Genomic DNA, 20,538 nt, shown 5'->3' with positions numbered 1-20,538 from the left:
TTGTGCCACACGCTTCCTGAGGAGGAGGGATCTGGAGGAGCCGCTGAGAAAGAAGCGGTGGATGAAGTTGGCCGAGAGCCTGGTAAGGACAGCCCAGGAGCCCCAGCCGCAGGCTAGATTGGAGAGGCCACCCCTGCCCCCGGTGCTCAGTGCGGGGGGCTGGCAGCTGCACCCCCCACGCCACTCACTGCCCTGGGCCGTGCACGCCGGCTGGGCCGGTGCCGGGTGCAGGGAGCGCCCGGCCGAGGGGCAGAGCCCGCGCCGAGCCTTCCCTGCCGCCGCTCCCCACAGCTGCTGCAGGACGAGAGCCGAGCGGCCGAGCACCTGCACTGGGCCCTGCCGCACCTGCAGAGCCCACAGAGGCCCCTACAAGAGGCGGCCGTCAGGTTCCTCGGTGAGCCAGCAGCCTGGCACCCCTCCCCGCCTCCTGGCCCGGCCGCTGCCCCGGCTGCAGCGGGAGCCGCACCCGGGCCGCTGCAGCCCCGCCCACCCTGGGCGCTGCCGCCGCCCTCCCGCAGCCGTGCCCTCGGCCGGCAGCGTGCGGCAGGGGCCCGGAACAAGCCCTGCCTGGCATGAGGGCAGCTGTGCCGCCTGGCGCCGCCACATGCTCTGTCTTAACAGGGGTGGCCGGAGTGCTCATGATGGGGCAGAACGAGGAGCTCCAGGTCCTCAGTCAGGGTGAGTCAGGGCAGCCGTGTGGCAGCGAGTACTGCCCGGGGAAGGGGAGGCAGCAGCTGCAAATCCCGGCCCCGCAGCTACAATCCATCACCGGGCTGCCCAGGGCTCTGCTCCCTGTGCGCACCAGGGGTGGCGGGGGCACAGCCCGGAGACCTTTCGGGGACACGTGGTGGATCCGTGGCCAGCACCTTCCGCCCAAAGCCCTTGTCTCCTGCTCCCTCCTGGCCATGGCGAGAGCCGGCCGGCATGGCCCTGGCAGGAGGCTTTCCTTGGATTCCCTCCATTTGGCTTCTGACCGTGGCTCTGTTCCTCTCTCTTCCAGCTCTTCAAGCCCTCAGGGAAGACGAGAGCCCATCCTGCATGAACACATGGATTCAGATGAAATTCCAAAGAAGATCTGCAGAACTTTGTTTGTCTCCTGGACCAGATGTACCTGTACCGGCCTCCTTCGATGATTTCCAGTTGGGACTGCCTGCAGCTCCAGGCACGGCTCTGGCTGCTCACAGCTGAGCCTGTGTGAAGCTCCAGCAGCTCCTGCCATCTCCCTCCCTGTTGGCAGCTCCTTCCCTGCAGCCCTCAGGCCCTGCCCATGCCCTTTTTTACCTCCCAGCTCACCCCTTCGCTTCGCTTTCCCTTAATAAACTGTTTGTGTTTTTCACTTTACCTGCATCTCCGTGCAGCTGAAGCGGCGCAAAACCGGAGCCCGGGGACACGCAGGGCCCTGCTGCCGTTCTCCTCCCCGCTGTGTTCCGTGCATGGACAGAGAGGAACAAGGGCAGCTCAGGCTGCAAAGGTCCCTGTCCCGGTGCTCCAGCTGCACAGCGGCGTGGAGTTAAAGGGCGTGCTGAGCACGCTGAAGGGGAAAAGGAGCCCGGGTTTTAGAAGAGCCAACAAGAGTGTGCTCCGAAGCCAGCCGTGAGGGGTTCCAGTGCAGGCATCCACCGAGGGCAAAGGAGCTTGGGAACACAGGTCTCCCCCGGGCCTTGGACAACAGGTTAACCCCTGTGCCTCAGAAATCAGGTCTGCCCCGGGGGCCTAGGACATCAGGTCTACCCCAGTGCCTAGGAAAACAGGTCTACCCCAAGGGGCCTGGGACAACAGGTCTACCCAAGGGCCTGGGACAACAGGTCTACCCTGGGGCCCGGGACACCAGGTCTACCCCAAGGGCCGGGCTACCATAGGCAAAGGCCGATCCGGGACAACAGGTCCACCCAAGGGCCTGGGACAACGGGTCTACCCCGGGGTGCCCAGGCGGCCGTGGCCTAAGGCCGGCCGCGGACGACAGGTCTGTGCAGTGCCTGGGCTGCCTTGGGCGAAGGCCGGCCCGGGGACAACAGGTCTACCCAGGGGCTGGGCTGCTGTAGGCGAGGTTCTGCCTGGGAAAACAGGTGGCCGCGGGCCAAGGCCGGCCGCGAACAAGAGGTCTACCCCAAGGCCTGGGCTGCCCTAGGCAAAGGCCAGCGGTGGACAACAGGTCTACCCCCGCCACCGGAGATGGCACCAAGCGGGTTACCCCCCCCGCCCGCACCGCGTGCCCGCACACGCGGAGGGCCTCGGGGAGACCTGCCGATGATGACCGCTGCTGCCACTGCCTGCGCGGCCAAGCCCCTGCCCCGTGTGTCGGGCCTGGGACCCGCGCGGAGGGAAGTCGAACCCGCGCGTGGCTGTAGCAGGGGTGGGGTGGGGCGGGGCCACTCTCTCTTTCGGCACGGGCGCCTGGAGCGTGCCCGCGCTGGCAGCACGCGGCCCTTCACTCGGTGCCCAGCCCCCGGACCCCGCATATCGGGCCTGAGACCCGCGTGGAGGAGAGCGCCAAGGCAGACCGCGCCAGCGCAGGCGCCCGGCGCGCCGGGCACTACCAGGCCCCCTGTTCGCCCCAGCCCACCGACAGAGAGAGATCGAAAGCGGAGGAAGCTGACCGCGCACAGCCCGCACGCCAGCGCGGTGGGCTGGCCGGCCGCTCGCGTGTTCGACAGCGACAAAAGCTTGTGTTGAGGGCTGATTTCAATAGATCGCAGCGAGGGAGCTGCTCTGCTACGTACAAAACCCTGACCCAGAATCAGGTCGTCCATGAATGATTTAGCGCTGGGTGCCCCACGATCATGCGGTACACGACGGGGGAGAGGTGGCGCCGCATCTGTCCACCCCTCCACTCCCAACCACGAGCGGCACTCCTCACCGGGCCCGCCCGCGGGCGGCTATCGCGAGCCCACTGAGGCGCCAGCAGCACTATGGTATCGCTACATCTAGGTGGGATTCTGACTTAGAGGCGTTCAGTCATAAGCCCGCAGATGGTAGCCTCGCGCCAGAGGCTCCTCAGCCAAGCGCACGCACCAGGGGTCTGAACCTGCGGTTCCTCTTGTACTGAGCAGGATTACTATTGCAACAACACATCATCAGTAGGGTAAAACTAACTAGTGGGTGAACAATCCAACGCTTGGTGAATTCTGCTTCACAATGATAGGAAGAGCCGACATCGAAGGATCAAAAAGCGACGTCGCTATGAACGCTTGGCCGCCACAAGCCAGTTATCCCACAGGGTTAACTTTTCTGACACCTCCTGCTTAAAACCCAAAAAGCCAGAAGGATCGTGAGGCCCCGCTTTCACAGTCTGTATTCGTACTGAAAATCAAGATCAAGCCAGCTTTTGCCCTTCTGCTCCGCGGGAGGTTTCCATCCTCCCTGAGCTCGCCTTAGGACACCTGCGTTACGCTTTGACAGGTGTACCGCTCCCCACCTGACGCTGACCCTGGAGCGGGTCGCGGCCGACGCGTGCCGGCTGCTTGGCGCCAGAAGTGAGAGCCCCCCTCGGGGCTCACCCCCCCGCCTCACCGGGTAAGTGAAAAAACGATCAGAGTAGTGGTATTTCACCGACGGCCGGGATGCCAGCGGGCGGGTTGCCCCGCACCGCTGAGCGTGCGCCCGGCCTCCCACTTATTCTACACCTCTCATGTCTCTTCACAGCGCCAGACTAGAGTCAAGCTCAACAGGGTCTTCTTTCCCTGCGGATTCCGACAAGCCTGTTCCCTTGGCTGTGGTTTCGCTGGATAGTAGGTAGGGACAGTGGGAATCTTGTTCATCCATTCATGCGTGTCACTAATTAGATGACGAGGCATTTGGCTAGAGATCAAACACATATAAATAATATATGTCCCTTTTCCGGGTAAAGGTGGCCCGTCCACCTTGGACAAATCCGGTTAAGCGGTACAAGTCCAGTAGGATTGGTCCGACTCAGGTGGTATTTGACGCGTTGGGAATTAAAGTTCCTGTCCCTACCCACTATGAGCTACCTAACTGGCTTGTGGCTGCCTTGCAAACCTAGCTAGCGTCTAGTTTATTAAAATATAAAAGTAATAAGCATACATCTATAAATCAACACTGCTACAAAAGATCCCCCCAAGATACAAAATAATAAAATGCAAAAACCAAGAGGTACAAGGTACAAAAATACAAAAATGTCTATCCTATACATTTGATTTCCTAGCTCTACTGGCAAACATATGTACAATGTCCACAGATGAGATGAGCGCGTCCATGGATAAAGTCCTTGCAACAGTGATCTGCCTCGATCTGGGAAGTCCAAGAGTGTCCAAAAAGTTCAAAGTTCCCCTTGTACCACTTCCTCCGCATTCCAAGGGGAAAACCCATAAAAACAACGTCCTTAGCGTTGGTGAGGCTCCGCACTTCAGTTTCCAAATGTTTGTACTTGTTCACCTTCTCCGCGGCAGCTTCCTCCAGTGCCATCTTTGTCGACTCGAAACGTACTGTCACATCCACAACAAGTGCATGGTCCTCTTTCATGAATATCAGGTCCGGTTTGTAAAGTTCCTTGGTGGCATCCCTTATGTGCAGCTCCTTGAACACCACCCAGTCTCTCTTTTTCACCTCCTCAATAAGCCTCTCGCCAATGCGATTGTGCCTCTTGATTCTGGCGTCCTTCGTCACTGGGCAGAAGCCGATGATGTGGCCACGGATCTCAAGGTCCGCCTCGCAGTGTCTACAAAACTTAACACAGTTATCTCCCCTCCCCCGCGCGAGAAATTCCCTCGTGGGATAAACATTGGCCCTGAGCTGTAAAGCCGTGAGGAGTTTCCTGTGAGGTATACGTCTATAATATTGAAGCCAATTATTACTAATTGTGTCCCCCTTAAAATTTTTAACTCCACGGCCTTGGGATTCCAATTTTGTCCACTTTTTAAACTCCTTTCTCCTCCAATCACATGGTTTGGGGAACTTACTTTTAGGGTTCGGTGCTTCCCACTCCAAAAGTGTTTCTGCAGTCGCGGGTGGTACAGATGCCGGTAGTGCATCCCAAATTGACAGCATCGCCGCTCTCTTCCCTCCAGCTTGAATCCATAGTTTCTCATACATCTTCTCCATCTCAGCTTTCTCCAGGAAGGTCTTCATCGTCTCGTCCGGAGACTGTGCAATGCAATGCAGTCTCTGGGCCTGCACACTGGGAATCAGTCCTGCCAATTTGATGACGCCCAAACCGCCATCCCTCGTGCTCGAGTACAAGATGGCATCACCCGTGCACGGAGGTAGGTGCATCCAGTCCTTAACCGCTGTTCGGATCTTCAGGTCAAGGGCTTCAAGGGCCCCTGCTTTCATCTCTGTGTGGTCAGCCAGGTAGGTCAGTCAAGGAATGGTTATGTTTTGAGGATGTCAAGTTTTTGCAGAGGTTTAAGTGGGGCTCGGTCAATGCGTTCGAGCCAGACGTCTAGTTTTGCGGAAAGGTCGGTTTTTGCAAACCCAGTCCAGGGGTCGATCTGCAGGCCAAGGTATTTCTCCGATTCCCCGGGGTTAATCATGTTCAGGGGTGTGCCGTTGATGCTCCATGCAGTGCAGTTGTTGACAGTGTAAGAGTCTTTTGTGGGCTTGATGTAGAAGCCGTGGCACTTTTGTCCCTGCGTTTTGAGACCTGTGAGATCGCAAAAGGTCTCCAGAATCTTGATGTTCACGTTCATGTTCTCCCAGGAGTCGCTCAACAAGACCAGATCGTCAGCGAATGCCATGGCAGTTATCGTACGCTCTCCACGATGGAATCCTTTGCCACTCTCTTCCAGCTTGCACAGCAAGGGGTCCATTGCCATGTTGAATAGAAGGGGTGACAGCGGATCACCCTGCTTCACTCCAACCTGGATCTGTGTTCTTCTTGACGGTACTGATGTCCTTGTACATATTGTCCACCAGTCCGACGACGTGGGGATCCACTCTCCGTTGCTGTAAAACGGTAAGATGTGCTGGTGGCTCACGGGGTCAAAAGCCTTAGCAATGTCCACGAATATAACACCCAGTGGTCTATGTTCATTTTTGGCAGTCCGAATTATAGTTTGTAGGAGCTTCAGGTTCTCAGAACATCCTGCCGCACTGATGAAACCTCTCTGCCTTGGGTTGAGGGGGCACGCCTTAGTCATCCTCGCCATCACGATCCTGGAGAACAGCCTCAGCAAGATGGAACCAATCATGATGGGTCTCAAGTTGCTGATGTCTTTTAGGCACTCCGGTTTTGTCGATTTGGGGATCAAAACAGTCCTGCACCCCCTCACCATGTCCGGGATGTCACCAGATGTTAGCCACAGGTTGAAGAGCTCAGCAGTCCGGGTATACCCGGGATCCATCTTCCTGATGTCCCCAAGGGCAATCCCATCTGGACCTGGCGCCGAGCCCTTGCTCATTTCCCGCATGTTCTTTTCAATTTCTTTGGCCGTAATTAAGTCCCTGAAGGCCTTATGGTGGGCCTTCCCTTTAATTTCAAAGTCTCCAAAGACTCTCAAGTCTCACACCAAACTGTCCAGGTGTTTCCCATCTGGCCTTGAATACCGAATAAATTTCACTGGGTGATATATCACAGGACAGACATTCGATGTCGTCCAAAATGATCTTCGCTAATTTCCCCGTCTAGATGGAATAAACGCTGAAAGCGGAGGTAGTTACCTCTTTTGATCGCTCTGTCCTTCATCCACTTCTGAAACTGTTTTCTTGGCTGCTCCTCCCGAGTTTCCTTTTTGCTTTTCCCCCAGAGCGCTGTTCTTATTTGGCTCACTGATTCCAGGCAACCAAAGCAGTCCTGTGCTGTCTGATTGAGCAGTGGTCGCACCTTTTGGCCTTCTAATAACTGTTCAAAAGCTCTGGGGAAGTTGTTAATTGTCCCATCTAATAAATGTTCTTTGATCCTTTTCTGATAACGAGCCTGCAGTCGCCCCACCCTCTGCTGGCCAACGGTTTCCCAGGGACCATTATCCCTATCAAGGTGGTGTCCAGATGTCTCTATTGTTCCCTTCCCAGCAGCTGGTCCTCCCGGCTGGTGGTTCCCCCCAAGTCCATTGTCCACAGTTCCTGCCTGGGATTGATGACTTGACCCAGGTTCTGATTTCAAGTTCCCAGCTGCTCCCCCACCCACTCCATTCTTCCTGAGCAGCATTCTCCTTTTATCACTAATCTGCTTAGCTGTTTTGCTTGTTAAGTGTTCCGCTATGAGCTTATTAATGTTTTTGTGACTCTCGAACTGTACCTGCAGCTTGACAAGTAGCTCTTCCTCCTCCTTTGTCCAGCATCTTTTGTGGGCTCCTCAGCTTGATGTTTCTTTCGGTTGGGAAGCATCAATCCTCTCCTGGTTTCTAACCAGTGGATGTGCCAATCTTTTGTGTTGTCCTAGGCCAATTTTAGTCATAAAATCTCTACTGCATACCTCACATATCCACTCTCCCACTGGAGGTCCCGCATCCTTCGGACCCTTGCACTTTGCAAAATGACAAACAGTACTGTGATGGTTAAAATCCTCCCTCCCACACTAGGCACACCGAAAGCACACCCACTTCCTCCCGTGAGACCCCTTAAGGTGTTCAATTAGGGCCAACATCGAGTTGACCTGGGTACCACAGCAAGGACATGGTGGATTTTTGTCAGGAACAGTCACCTTCACGATGTCATCCGGTGCCTGTTCACTGCGGACCTTGGGCACTGGAGGCAATGCCTCTGGTGTACCCTCTTCCCCCTTCCCACTGCCTCCCTTCTCAAGTACATTCTGATCATCGTCCTTAGGGGGACTAGGATTTAAGTCATCCGCCTCACTCAGTTGTGGTGTAGGCTGTTCAAACACTTCAGGAAACCCGTTCAACACCCCCCCATTAACAGAAAAATGAACCACCCCCTGTACATGCTCCTGCAGATCTGACCTATACAGTTCTAAAGAGAAATTCACCAGCAAGCCCAATTCATTTTCTGTCAATTTGGTGGTTGTAGATGTTACAAAATCATCTTGGGAGGTCTGAGTGCCCACCGATACCCCAGTAAGGTGTAACGGCCGCCCCCAGTTTCCGCTTCCGAGAAACGGATTCGGATTTGGAATAGCCGAGTCATGACTGGATTCAACATTGGGAACGGAATGGGTGCTCAGCCCACCTCCAAACCCATCGCCCCTGTCCAACCGGGGGGCCAGGTTTCAGGTAGAAAGAGAGTCATAGTTACTCCCGCCGTTTACCCGCGCTTCATTGAATTTCTTCACTTTGACATTCAGAGCATTGGGCAGAAATCACATCGCGTCAACACCTGCCTTGGGCCTCGGAGATGCTTTTTTTTAATTAAACAGTCGGATTCCCCTGGTCCGCACCAGTTCTAAGCTGGCTGCTAGGCACCAGCCAAGGCAGGGCGCCAGCCCGGGGAACCCCTCCGGGGACCCTCCCCCGCGTGAACCGCTTGGCTGACGCCGGCCGTGGCCGCGCGCACGCCGGCTGCGCACCGCGGGAACCCCGCTGGCGGGAACCGACGGGGCGGCGGCGTGCAATGACGACGGCGGCGGCCGCCGCTGGGGTGCTGGCCGCAGCAAGGCGGAGGGTAGGCGGGGGGGGCGGGCAGCGCCCGCTGCAGCTGGGGCGATCCACGGGAAGGGCCCAGCGCACGTCCAGAGTAAACGCCACGCGCGCCCGCGCGCGCCCAAGCACCTGGGCAGGCCAGGCGGAGCGCACTCACCCACGCGCAGTGCCTTGTCCAGCCGTGGCATGCACCCAGCCCCGCTTCGCGACCCAGCCCGACCAACCCAGCCCTTAGAGCCAATCCTTATCCTGAAGTTATGGATCTGGCTTGCCGACTTCCCTTACCTACATTGTTCCAACATGCCAGAAGCTGTTCACCTTGGAGAACTGCTGCGGATATGGGTACAGCCTGGCGCGAGACTTACACCCTCTCCCTCAGATTTTCACGGGCCAGCAAGAGCTCACCGGACGCTGCCAGAACCATGACGCTTTCTAAGGCGTGGGCCCCTCTCTCGGGGCGAACCCTTTCCAGGACGCCCAGCCCTTCACAAAGAAAAAAGAACTCTCCCCGGGGCTCCTGCCGGCTTCTCCGGGATTGGTTGTGTCACAGCACTGGGCGCCTTGCGGCGCCCATCTCCGCCACTCCAAATTCGGGGATCCGAACCCGACTCCCTTTGCTGAGGGCAATGGAGGCCATCGCCCGCCCTTTCGGAACGGCGCTCGCCTATTGCTTAGGACCGACTGACCCATGTTCAATTGCTGTTCACATGGAACCCTGCTCCACTTCGGCCTTCAAAGCTCTCCTTTGAATATTTGCTACTACCACCAAGATCTGCACCTGCGGCAACTCCACCCGGGCCCACGTCCCAGGCTTCGAGGCGCACCGCACCAGCCCTCCTACTCGTCGCAGCCTAGCCCCCGCGGGCATTGCACTGCTGGTGACGGCCGGGTAAGGGCCTGATGCTCCAGCGCCATCCATTTTAAGGGCTAGTTGATTCGGCAGGTGAGTTGTTACACACTCCTTAGCGGATTCCGACTTCCACGGCCACCGTCCTGCTGTCTAGATCAACCAACACCTTTTCTGGGCTCTGATGAGCGTCGGCATCGGGCGCCTTAACCCGGCGTTCGGTTCATCCCGCAGCGTCAGTTCTGCTTACCAAAAGTGGCCCACTGAGCACTCACATTCCACGGCGCGGCTCCACGCCAGCGAGCCGGCCCCCTTACCCATTGAAAGTTTGAGAATAGGTTGAGATCATTTCGGCCCCAAGACCTCTAATCATTCGCTTTACTGGGTAAAACTGCTCATTGCCAAGTGCCAGCTATCCTGAGGGAAACTTTGGAGGGAACCAGCTACTAGATGTTTCAATTAGTCTTTCGCCCCTAGACCCGGGTCGGACGACCGATTTGCACGTCAGGACCGCTACGGACCTCCACCAGAGTTTTCCTCTGGCTTTGCCCTGCCCAGGCATAGTTCACCATCTTTTGGGTCCTAGCAAGGACGCTCTCGCTCCACCTCCCTGGCTCCACAAGGGGGAGGTGGGCGAGACGGGCCGGTGGTGCGCCTGGGGCTGCCTGGCATGACGTGCCCTGGGATCCCACCTCAGCCGGCGCGCACCGTCCCTCACCTTCATTGCGCCGTGGGCTTTCGACGACGGCCCCTGACTCGCGCACGTGCTAGACTCCTTGGTCTGTGTTTCAAGACGGGTCAGGTGGGTAGCTGACATCGTCGTGGACCCCGTCAAGCTTGGCCCAGAGGCGCCATGCCGTTGGGGCGCACTGAGGACAGTCTGCCCCGGTTGACTGTGGCGCCGGGGGCCAGCAGGCTCAGCCCCTGCACTTCTGCGTGAAACGCTGCGCTGCGGGGACGCCGCCCCCACCCCCCCACCCCCGGGAGGGGGAGGGCGGGGGAAAAGCGATGTCCCCCACCACGGCGCCGCCAACGGGGGGGAAGGAGGGCGCGGCGGCGGTCCTCTCCCTCGGCCCCGGGATTCAGCAAGACCTGCTGCCCGGGGGCTGTAACACCCGCAGCCGCTCACGCGGCGCCGGGCAACCTGCCCGCCAGAGGCCTTCTCAGCCGACCTGGAGCTGGTTGCGGCACACCGCTGCGGAGGAAATGTGCCCGGCCAGGGCCGGCTGCCGGCCGAGGGGGGGTCCTTGTGCTGGCCTGCCCCCCCCCGGCTCGCCCCATGCACAGGGTTCGCCCAGGGGATGGAGGGGAGGCGGAGGCCAGGATCCGCAGAACACACGCTGGCCGACCGCAACTCGCCGGGTTAAATCCTCCAGGCAGACTGTGCGGGCCGCACCCATTTACCTCTTAACAGTTTCATGCCCTCTTGAGCTCTCTCTTCAAAGTTCTTTTCAACTTTCCCTTACGGTACTTGTTGGCTATCGGTCTTGTGCCGGTATTTAGCCTTAGATGGAATTTACCACCCGCTTTGGGCTGCATTCCCAAGCAACCCGACTCTGAGAAGCCCCGGGCCTGGCGCGCCGGGGGGCTGCTACCGGCCTCACACCGTCCGCGGGCTGCGGCCTCGATCACAAGGACTTGGGTCCCCCAAGAGCGCCGCTGGGGGGGGGGGTTCTGTATGCCACATATCCTGCGCCACACCGTGGGGTGGGGATTTAGCGCTGGGCTCTTCCCTCTTCACTCGGCGTTACTGAGGGAATCCTCGTTAGTTTCTTTTCCTCTGCTGACTAATATGCTTAAATTCAGCGGGTCGCCACGTCTGATCTGAGCTTGCAAGGCCAAAGCTCGGCTGCGCCGCGCGCAGGGGCGCGCGCGACGATGGCTGCCGTGTCTCCCCCACCCGCTATGCCGCCCGCCCCCCCTCCTCTTCACACTCCTGGAGGGAGGCAGAGAGAGAGCGCGCATGTATGCACGAGCGAGTGACGAGGAGACGGAGAGCCCCATCCCGGAGACGAGAACCAAAAAGGGAGCGTGGCAGAGACGGCCCCGCACGGGAGGACCGGCCAGGCGGTGGCGTGCGCGATGGCCTCGGCGGGGGGAGAGAGAGGAATGACAGCACCCCTCGGTGCACCCCGAGACGGCGACAGAAGAGGACGGGGCAGGCGAAGGGAGGATGGGGTCAGAACAACCATCCCCGGCGCTCTCGCCACGCGCGCACGCTCGGAAGCATGGCACGGTACCGCCGCGATTCCCACCCGCAGACAGCCGCCTGTGCGGGGGGACGCTGGGGGCGAGGCTGTGCCTCGCCTCCCCTTCTCGCCCTCCTCTCTCTTCCTCTCTTGGCCCTCAGCACCACATTTCGACGCCGTCTCTCACTCTCCCTAGGCTGCCGCGCCACCGCATCCACGGCACGGTCCTGGCAAGGACGAGCTCCACCCCAGCGGCTTGCTCCGGGAGCGGGGAGCTACGGAGTGCTCCCCGAGTCTGCATTTAGGGCGGACAAAGGCCCTGTGCAGCAGCGACGACGACGACTGCGACGACGACGACTGCGATGACGACAACGCCCGCCGGGCCGCAGTGAAGGGATCGAGGCCGCCTAGGGAAACGCTTCCCTCGCCGAACCCCTGACCGCCTTCCCTCCTGGCACTGGCGGGACGCCGCTGCTGCCGCCACCACCGCCGCCGCCACCACCGCCGCCCGCTGCGGGCAACGGGCCTGAGAGGCGACCCCAGCCATGCCGCTGGAGTGGCCCCTGGATGGCGACTGATCGTCAAGCGACGCTCAGACAGGCGTAGCCCTGGGAGGAACCCGGGGCTGCACGTGCCGTCAAATGGTCGATGGTCAATGTGTCCTGCAATTCACATTAATTCTCACAGCTAGCTGCGTCCTTCATCGACGCACGAGCCGAGTGATCCACCGCTAAGAGTTGTCTGCCTTTCGGGCACCGCTCACGCCAAGCTGCCCCTTTTTTTGTTACTCTGGCGCCGAGGACGCGGGGGCGCGCGCCTGGCTTTGACCGTACGAGCACACAAAAACAGAAGGGGGAATAAAAACCAACTAGAGCAACCCATGCTCCGAAGGCCGGACAAGAGGTGGGGGAGCCCGTGCTCCTGACCGCCTCCCCCGCGAGGGGAGACGCCGACCTCACAAACGCCATCCTTCAGAGGCAGACCAGGCACCCGGGCACGGGCCGGCCCGGCCCCTGCGCGGAGGGCCACGCGGCGTGCGCTGGAATGCGGGTGGGCACGGCAGCCCGCCCGCATCTCACTTTCACGGGACGACATGCACAAAACACACGGCATGTGGCTGGGGGAACGCGGCCGTCAGCCCCCACACACGGCGGCTCTCGCGGAGTGCCGCTGCGCCGCTGTGCGGCTGGCTTTTCTCTTTCCCCACTGCACGGCCTTCCCCGTGCTCGAGACGGCACGCGACAACGACCGGCCCCCACTGGCGCGCCTCCCGCGAAACCGCTCCCCTGCTGGGCGGATGAGCGCCCGGCGGACGCGCTCTGCCACCAGCCCCAGAGGCTGGGGCCACCGAGAGCCGAGCCAGCATCGCCAGTGCCCAAGGCCTGCCAGACGGCAGACCCCGTTGCCACCACTGGGGCCGCACTCCCAGGACCGCCACTGCTGCGTCGCACCGCCGGGGCCCCTTGCCTTGGGCATGCGCCTGGCGGAAGGCAGCACGGCGCTGAGCCAGGGGGCAACGCCCGCTCTCCTCGTTTGCACGCGGACACCAGGCGGGGAGAAGCGCCCCCGTGGCCGCCCCCGCACGCCTTCCTGCAGCCCACATGCAGCTGGGAAGGGCAATGGAGGACGCGACAAGCAGGGCCCGGGACGGGACTGCCGCTGGGTGACGGCGGGTGCCTTCTGGCTGACTGTCCCCGCAGAGAGGGACGCCTGTTGAGCGGCGCTGCCACCGCTCGGCACGGGGTCGCCTGTGCTTGTGGGCCTCCGCCGCTGGAGGGCCCACCGAGCACTCGCCCCCCACAAGTGGGCAGGCGGTCGAGCCAGGGGATGGCCAGCGGACGATGGCGCTGCCGGTGCGTGTTTGAGGAGCCAAGGCCGTCGAGGGGAGGAGAGGCACCGGACGCGCTGGACGTGGCGCCGCACGCGCCAGAGACCACGGCGGCGGTCCGAGGAGAGAGAGAGTGGGCGGGCCCCGGCAGCCATGACCCCGCGGCCGAGGAAGGGCAGAGAGTGCGCGCTCTCTGCCAGCACCGCCCGTTACGATGAGGCGAGCGGGTCGGCCCCTGCAGCCGACCGTGTGCCGCAGCCTCTCCGTCAAGGCCGGGCCGCGGAGGGTGGGGGCACGGAGCCCCTCCTTGGTGCAGTGTGGTTGACCCCTGCGGCGCGCGGTGGGACAACGATGGAGGAGCGCGGCCGGTGGCGATCGGACAACCAGCGCAGGGGACCAGTGGGAGTAGCTGCTCCCCACCCTTCAGTGGCACCCCGCTTGGCCATCGCCTGGCACACCTGCCACCGCTGCCGCCGGCACGGCCGCCGGCACGGCGGGCCGCGCCGAGCCGCCCGAGTCTTTAAACCGCTGCCCTGCCCCACCGGCCCCTTTCAGCAAACCCGCAGCGTTTGACAATGACGGGGGAAAAAAACTGGGGGGACCACCAAGGCACGGAGTGCTAGGTACCTGGCCCTGGGGCAAGGGAAACGACCTGCATGGCCCTGCTGGGGTGCCTCCCCCCCTGCCGCCCTCAGGAGAGCGTCCACCGGCGGGGGCGCGCCCGACACCTGCCGCCACCATCGCCACGTGCTTCTCGGGGCCCGGGGTTTCCCTCAGTAGGAGCCGCCTCCTCCGAGCCCTGAAGGCGCCCCCGCCACCCGGCTCCCTCGCCCTTTCCACCTCGGTCGCCGAGGGGTGAAACAGCGATGGAAGGGACGGGCACGCCTCCGGGAGGGGCCGTGCCAAGCACCCCTCCCTCCCGGCACCCAGGTGGCTTTCTCGCAGGCAGGCGAAGGAGAGCCGATCTCGGGAGAACTCGGGCTGCGCCAGGGCGCCCGCAGGCGGCTCACTGGCGACTGGTGTTCGGTGGTGCCGGCCACAGCGGCACGAGGCTCGGTGGGGGGGGTGGTGTGGGGGGCGGTTGGGCAAGCCGTCACGACGGCGGTGAGCATGCCATGCTTCTAGGCCCGGCTGCAACGCGTGGTGTAGCGCGGGGAGAGCCTCGCCCGGGCTCACGTTGGCGGGTGCGCATGGCGTGTGCGCATGACACGCTTCGCCGCACCGAGCGGCTTTTCCCTGCTCTCCCAATTCCGACCCCCCGTGCCCCAAGGTGCCGTGTGCCTCCAGTCTCTCTCTCTGGGGCTGCGACGTGCGGCCCCCGGTGCCGACCAGGGCCGCCGGCTGGGGGCCGAGCATGCAAACGAAGCAGGCATGCGAGTGACGCCCATGCGACGGACGGCCCGACACGACGCGGCAGGCGCCAAGCCCCACCGGTAATGATCCTTCCGCAGGTTCACCTACGGAAAAATTGTTACGAATTTTACTTCCTCTAGGTAGTCAAGTTCAACCGTCTTCTTGACACTCCTGCAAGGCCGTGGCCACATTGCCGGGGCCGATCCAAGGACCTCACTAAACCATCCAATCGGTAATAGCAACGGGCAGTGTGTACAAAGGGCAGGGACTTAATCAATGCAAGCTTATGACCCGCACTTACTGGGAATTCCTCGTTCACGAGGAAGAATTGCAATCCCCGATCCCCATCACCAATGGGGTTCAACAGGATACCCGCGCCTGCCGACAGAGGGTAGGCACAAGCTGAGCCAGCCAGTGTAGCGCACGTGCGGCCCAAGACATCTAAGGGCATCACAGACCTGGTATTGCTCAATCTCAAGTGGCTGAACGCCGCTTATCCCCCTAAGAAGTTGGATGCCAACCACTCCGGGGTCGCGTAACTAGTTAGCATGCCAGAGTCTCGTTCCTTATCGGAATTAACCAGACAAATCGCTCCACCAACTAAGAACGGCCATGCACCACCACCCACGGAATGAAGAAAGAGCTCTCAATCTGTCAATCCTGTCCGTGTCCGGGCCGGGTGAGGTTTCCCGTGTTGAGTCAAATTAAGCGGCAGGCTCCACTCCTGGTGGTGCCCTTCCGTCAATTCCTTTAAGTTTCAGCTTTGCAACCATACTCCCCCCAGAACCCAAAGACTTGGGTTTCCCGGGAGCTGCCCGGCGGGTCATGGGAATAACGCCGCCAGATTGCCAGTCGGCATCGTTTATGGTCGGAACTACGATGGTATCTGATCGTCTTCGAACCTCTGACTTTGGTTCTTGATTAATGAAAACATTCTTGGCAAATGCTTTCGCTCTAGGCCGTCTTGCACTGGTCCAAGAATTTCCCCTCTAGCGGCACAATACCAATGCCCCCGGCCGTCCCTCTTAATCATGGCCCCGTTTCCGAAAACCAACAAAATAGAACCGGAGTCCTATTCCATTATTCCTAGCTGCAGTATGCCGGCAGCCAGCCTGCTTTGAACACTCTAATTTTCTCAAAGTAAACGCTTCGGGCCCCGCGGGACACTCAGCTAAGAGCATCGAGGGGGCGCCGAGAGGCAGGGGCTGGGACAGGCAGTGGCTCGCCTCGCGGCGGACCGCCAGCTCGATCCCAAGATCCAACTACGAGCTTTTTAACTGCAGCAACTTTAAGACCCGCTATTGGAGCTGGAATTACCGCGGCTGCTGGCACCAGACTTGCCCTCCAATGGATCCTCGCTCAAGGATTTAAAGTGCACTCATTCCAATTACAGGGCCTCGAAAGAGTCCTGTATTGTTATTTTTCGTCACTACCTCCCCAGGTCGGGAGGGGGTAATTTGCGCGCCTGCTGCCTTCCTTGGATGTGGTAGCCGTTTTTCAGGCTCCCTCTCTGGAATCGAACCCTGATTCCCCATCAGCCGTGGTCACCATGGTAGGCACAAACAGTACCATCGAAAGTAGATAGGGCAGACATTCGAATGGGTCGTCGCCGACGCGGGGGCGTGCGATCGGCTCGAGGTTATCTAGAGTCACCAAAGCTGCCGGGCGGGCCCGGGTTGGTTTTGGTCTGATAAATGCACGTGTCCCCGGAGGCTGGCGCTTGTCGGCATGTATTAGCTCTAGAATTACCACAGTTATCCAAGGAGCAGGAGAGGAGCGACCAAAGGAACCATAACTGATTAAATGAGCCATTCGCAGTTTCACTGTACCGCCCGTGTGTGCATAGACATGTATGGCTTAGGCTTTGAGACAAGCATATGCTACTGGCAGGATCAACCAGGTAGCCGCCAACCACGGCGGTGCCGCGAAGCGTCGCGCAAGTGCCTGGACGGAGCGCCCAGACGCGCCCGGCCCACCGGCGAACTCACCCAGCGCCAAACCCTGACCGCCCAGGGCTTCTTGAGCCGACCTGTGGGAGCAGCATCGTGGGCGAAGACACGGCGGCGGGCGGCGGCGTGGTGGCGACGGGTGCCGGCGGCAGGGATGGCGGCCAGGGACATCGCAGCCCGGCAGCGCCTAGGGTGGGGAATGGCGCCACGCGCGAGGGATGCCCCTCGGTGACGGCCGACCCCAGCGGCCGTCCCTTCCCGCGACGCCACGGGCAAGGATCCGGGAGCCCTGCGCAGCTTTTCGCCACTCAGATGGAGCTTGAGGCTTCATCTCTCTCTCTCTCTCTCTCTCTCTCTCTCTCTCTCGTGCTTTTTTTCCCGGGGCCCACGCCCCGGTTCGACACTTGGCCTCGCGCTCGAAATGACGGGTGCGGCGCGCGGAACGGGGCTTGGCTGGGGCTGACCCGCCCCCCCCAAAGCCGGGAAAAACCCGCCCGCTGACCGGCCGCCAGTGAGGTTAGGCCGAGCGGGGCCCCGCTCAAAGGGGGCAAACCCCATCCCGGCGCGTCCCCCCACCGGGCCGCACGGAAAGCACCGGATGTGCTAGAGGAGGCAGCGACCCGACGAGGCGGGCGCGGCCCAGACACCGAGGCCCGTTTTCAGCCGGGGCGGCTCGCTGAAAGGAAGGAGTGCACGGACCGGGCTCTGTTCCACCTGCGTCCGCGCCCCATCTGGTTCGGGCACTTTCGCCCTCTCTCTTTTCTCTCTTGCCTCTCTCCCTTCTCTCGGCTCAGCTCCAGACGCACCGCCACCTGGCGCTGCTTGTGGCTGGCACCCACACGGGCGCTACCCAGACCGGGGCCGGCACCGGCACCTCGCGTGGGTTTTTAAGGACACCTCTCAAGGCTCGTGGGACCATGCGGTTGTCAGACAGCTCAGGACAGTAAAGACGCCCTTCCCCAGGCCAGCGGGAGGGGCAACACCTCGCCTGCGATGGGAAGCGAATTGGAAAGGAGACCGCCCTGCCCGGGCACCGGACCCCCCCCCACCGTGGCTTCCCCATGACAGAGAAGCCTCAGAAGGAGAGCCGGCCTGCCAGGGGCCCTCTCTGATGCCACCTGAAAAGCCACATCAATCAGGCGTGGCTCTGGGAAGGAGCTGCGTGAACAGCGACAAGGGCCCCAAGGCCACGGTCCTGGGACAACGGCGACGGCCGCCCAGCCCACCTGCGGATCGGATTGCTTGCGGCAGCAGAGAAGCGCAGGGGGTGCCGCCGCCCGCCCACAGCCAACAACGGCTCCCCTTTCGGCTAGGCAACGGCGGGACTGGACTGGACCCCGCCAGGCCGGGGTGGGACTCGGCGGCCCCCCCTCCACTTTCCGGCCCGGGGAACCCGGCCGAGCATGCGAGAAAAAGTGCCCCCAGCCGGGCACCTTGGGCCACCAGCTTTTGCCTGGCCTCGCGGCGGTTGGCTTTCCCTTCCGGAAAAAAAAGCCGGGGGACGGCACAACAGAAAAGGCACACGGAGGTGCATTTGCAACGACCCGTGCTAGTCACGGGGGCCGCGAGGCCGGGGACCCGGTGGGGGGGGGGAGGGCCCAGGTACGCGCCTCACTGCCTCCCCACGACGGACCCACTGGCATCCTGCTCGCGCCTTCGTCGCAACGCTTCTCGGTGCCGCGGCTTAGGGCCACGAGAGAAAAATAAAAAGGCCCGCGGAGGCCTGGCGGGCACCCCCTCAACTCCGCCCGCCGCAACAAAAAGCAACGGACCCAGCACGGCAAACCCGGCCCCACCCAGCATAAGCGGCTCAGTCGATCCGGCCACGACCGAGGTAGGCGAGGCGCCACCGCCTCACCCAGGACCAGTCCGGGGGGGCTCTCCGTCGGGTGCCGGGCCCGTAAAAAAAACCCAAAATAAAACTAGGCCAAAAAAATTCTGCCCGCCACAACGCGGGTCCCCAGCTTAAGGCTAAGGAAGGGTGACGGCTTCAACAACGCAGGCCGGGGACCACCGCTGCCGCCGAGGCGGACCCACGGGCCCAAAACAACAGCAAATGATTCTGGAGCAGAGGCATTGCTTGGAGAAAACTCTCCCCTGCTTTGTCTGGGCAATCCTGAACCAGTGTGGTACATGGCTCTTGCTGCCAATTTCTTGCTCAACAGTGTGATACATGAATGTGATTCGTGCTAACAATTGTAACTATATTTTAAATCTTTGAGAAAATATTTGTTAAAAAGTAAGAGAGGAAAAAGATATAGAATTACTGACACAAACCAGATGTTTTCAGATGTTCATGAGAAAACAGGATGCAGGATGTAGTTTGAGATAAGTAACATCCCAAAAGGCAATAGGCCTCAGGATAATGAAAGAATCAGCCTTGAAATGGACAAAATTGGGATGATTCCAGGTATTGATGAAATCATAAGGCTTCTTTTTGGAATATAATGCTGGCTTCTATAACACAAGACTTGGGGTGCATATGCAGCTTGTGGGGTTGTTCAAAGGACAGTGATGATGAGGAGAAGCCTTTGTGGGAAGCGACCACCAAAAGCCAAAAGACCCCTTAGAAACAAGCAGAGCATGCACTGTGCAGTACAGTGACATAGATTTCAAGAATCAAAAATAGGAGGAGATTGACAGAAAATTATTGAGGAATATGTATTAGCATCCAGTCTAGAAGTTGTCTTTGCATTCTTTATCTTTTGAATGGGAGGCAGGGTGAGAAAACCCCCCTGTATCCTGACTGGTTTTGCTTATGCTTTATCCAAACTACTGCCAAATTATTTTGGATCTGCTTGATTATATTTGATTGCATGATTTCATATAAAATGGCTGCTCAATTAAAATTGCTGCTAAATTCTAATGTTGGTTTATTAAATTAGACATATAGGGAGCTCATTCATAACAACAGCCCACCTCAGTCACCTCCCCGTTGGGACTGTGCTTTCTACTGAGCCAGTCCTGCCAGAAAAGCAGCTTCAAACACACCTCTAAGAAGGCACTGATCCAGATAAAGCACATCCATTCCCCTCTGCCCAGGGCCAGTCCCCTGTACATCTGGCAGCCTGCAAAATCTAACACCCCCTCAGGCTCCAACACATTGTTCCAGCCCAAAGCATAAAGGCAATTTGTTTTGTTAAAGCTGAAGTAATTCTTGCAGGTCCTCGGCCTTCCAAGGCCAACGCTGCCACTCCAGAGGGAATCCTGTGACCCCGAGCATTTGATGGTGACCACACCAAAGCAAGAGGTGGCTCCTTCAGCAGGAGAATGGCACATGGCAATGCTGTGCCTTTGTGTCCCCAGCCTTCCCCCCATTGTTTCAGCAATGGCAGCTACACTTAGGCAGCTTCAGCAGAGCTTATTTGTGTTGGCTGAGTGCAGATCAGGACTCCCAGCCCACCTCTAACAGCAGCTTGCAATGACAACAGCACCTGCACACTGAGGTCTTTTGCTGGAGGCAAGCCTGTCACAAGCACACACCCTCTTCAAACTTCCCATCAAACAGAAAGGAGACGAGCAGGAAAAGGCTGCCTTTGGACCAGTCTTCCCCACGTCTACAGATGGGCCAATTCTGGGGAGAAAACTCCCGCCAGTGATGGCCTTCTTCTTCATGTTGAGAAACTTCTCCCACAGGAACTTCGAGGGAAGCAGCTGAAAGGCAAAAATAAACCAGCTAGAGCCTCAGAGTCGGGCTTGTTCAGAAAGGCTTTTCTTGAACAAGTGGCATGGGTGAACAATTTGTGGTCACATTGTCCAGGACAGTCCTGGAAGCTCTGGAAGTTGCTTGCTGAAATACTCAGCACCAATAAATTAACAATACAGAGTGCAATACATATACTCCAACCACATGGCTCTGTCCCATCAGCTTCTCTGTGAT

The 20,538-nt window shown here is 59.8% G+C and overlaps 1 non-coding gene and 1 pseudogene across 1 annotated transcript; both read right to left on the bottom strand.

Annotated features, from left to right (window-relative positions):
- Window positions 1-2,656: 2,656 nt before the first annotated feature.
- On the bottom strand, window positions 2,657-11,172 carry LOC129131507 (28S ribosomal RNA; annotated as a pseudogene).
- A 942-nt stretch (window positions 11,173-12,114) lies between these two features.
- LOC129131537 (5.8S ribosomal RNA) lies at window positions 12,115-12,267 on the bottom strand. Its single transcript, XR_008535685.2, has one exon. It is a non-coding gene; the product is annotated as a 5.8S ribosomal RNA (ribosomal RNA).
- Between the last annotated feature and the right edge of the window lie 8,271 nt (window positions 12,268-20,538).

The sequence above is a fragment of the Agelaius phoeniceus genome, chromosome 7 (genome assembly GCF_051311805.1).
Source record: "Agelaius phoeniceus isolate bAgePho1 chromosome 7, bAgePho1.hap1, whole genome shotgun sequence".
Taxonomy (NCBI): domain Eukaryota; kingdom Metazoa; phylum Chordata; class Aves; order Passeriformes; family Icteridae; genus Agelaius; species Agelaius phoeniceus.
The sequence above is the reverse complement of the archived record's forward strand: the minus strand, read 5'-3'. Positions and strand labels throughout refer to the sequence as shown.